Source organism: Vespula pensylvanica, chromosome 14 (genome assembly GCF_014466175.1).
Source record: "Vespula pensylvanica isolate Volc-1 chromosome 14, ASM1446617v1, whole genome shotgun sequence".
NCBI classification, from domain to species: Eukaryota; Metazoa; Arthropoda; class Insecta; order Hymenoptera; family Vespidae; genus Vespula; species Vespula pensylvanica.
The window spans coordinates 3,159,203-3,160,865 of record NC_057698.1 but is presented as its reverse complement, the minus strand read 5'-3'; the positions used below and the strand labels follow the sequence as shown (position 1 = coordinate 3,160,865).

The 1,663-nt window shown below is 40.5% G+C and overlaps 1 long non-coding RNA gene across 2 annotated transcripts in view; it reads right to left on the bottom strand.

Annotated features, from left to right (window-relative positions):
- Window positions 1-1,000, bottom strand: part of LOC122634086 — a 1,368-nt gene extending 368 nt beyond the window's left edge. Inside the window, exons 1-2 of one of the 2 annotated variants that reach the window (XR_006328288.1) lie at window positions 835-1,000; window positions 282-401 (exon numbers count right to left, since the gene is read on the bottom strand). This is a non-coding gene — a long non-coding RNA (uncharacterized LOC122634086). Of the gene's footprint in view, window positions 1-281; window positions 402-834 lie in introns of those variants that run through there. The other variant, XR_006328289.1, reaches the window with a different exon arrangement.
- Window positions 1,001-1,663: the final 663 nt, after the last annotated feature.

Sequence of the window (1,663 nt, the reverse complement as noted above, 5' to 3'; positions counted from 1 at the left end):
AAAGTTCCCATAGCATGATTTATCCGACGGAAATATATTATCGACAACGACGAAAAATTTATTTCATTCTCAATTTCTCTTTCTCTCTCTCTCTATCATGTCCAAAAAAAAGGAAAAGAAAAAGAAAAAGAAAAATAACTTTCTCGATTTCTGTCTCTGTCTCTCTCTCTTTCTCTCTCTCTATCTGAACGAAGAATATCCTTTCGAGTCCTTTTCGACGAAGACGTAATAGTTAAGTTTATATGACGTTTGATATCACGCGTAGTAGACACGTGACGTACTTTGCGAAGGTGGTCGTTGCTGCGTTCAATGACGTAGTCTTTAAGGATGACGTCGAAAACGTAGAAAGACGAAACACGATTTCCAACATAGATAGATCCGATTTAGTCTTGATGAAGTACCTGGAGATATCGAGAAAGAAGGGAAAAAATGGTGTAGAAACGAACGAGTTAGGCAAAAAAGAGAGAAAGAAAGAGAGAGAAAGAGCGAATGAAAAAGAAGAAAAAAGAAGAAGAAAAAGATTAATAAAAAATATATATATATATATAGGGAGTAAAAAGAAAAAAATTAAGAAAAGACAGAAAGACAGACAGCCAGACAGAGACAGATAAATAGATAGATAGACAGATAGACAGACAGATAGATAGATAGATAGATAGATAGATAGATAGATAGATAGATAGATAGATAGATCGAGAGAGAGAGAGAGAGAGAGAGAGAGAAGAGAAAGAGAAAAAGAAAAAGAGAGAGAAAGAGAAAGAGAGAGAGAGAGAGAGAAATAGGAAAATATAAAAAGACAGAAAAGGATAGAGAAATCGCGTGGTCACGTTTAACCTGTACGCGAGTGCCGACCGGTTTGACGTTCTCGTCTGCTCTGCGTACCGGGCTGCTACTACTGGGGATCTCCGTATGCTTGTTTTTGCAGAGCCACACGCGCGCGAGAGAGTAACGGGAGAAGGAGTGGAGAGAAGAGGAGAGGAGAAGAGAGGAGAGAAGAGGAGAGGAGAGGAGAAGAGAGGAGAGGAGAGGAGAAAGAGAGAGAGAGAGAGAGAGAGAGAAAGAGAGAAAGAGTGAGAGAAAGAGAGAGATAGAAAGAGAGAGAGAAAGAGAGAGGATGATATCCCCACCATAGGAGGAGAAGTAGCAGTAGCAGCCAGCAGCAGCAGCAGCAGCGCAACGCTCGGCTGCTCTCGACGACGCTCGGCGTCGCGACGGCGTAGCGACGGCGCACTAAACCGACAGGACCTCCATCCTTCTCCGTTGGAGTCTGCTTTTCCCTCTAGCACCACTACCACCACCATGGTATCACCAATACCATTACTATTCTACTTGTATTCCTTGTACTTACTATCCCTGTGAATTCTCCCTACCACCCACCTTTACTCTTTCTCTCTCTTACTCTTTTAGAGACTCTGTACGTACATTGTATGTGTATGTGTATTTCTTTCTCTTTCTCGTTTTATATCTGTGTATGTATGCGTGGATCTTTCTTATACTATATATATATATATATATATTCTCGTTTTCTCTCTCTCTCCTTCTCTATATCGTCCTGTGTATGTGTATACGATGAGTGTGTCTCTCTTCCTCACTTTATACATGTATGTATGTACATACATCTCTATCTCTCTCTATCTTTCTCACTCTATATATGTGTATTTCT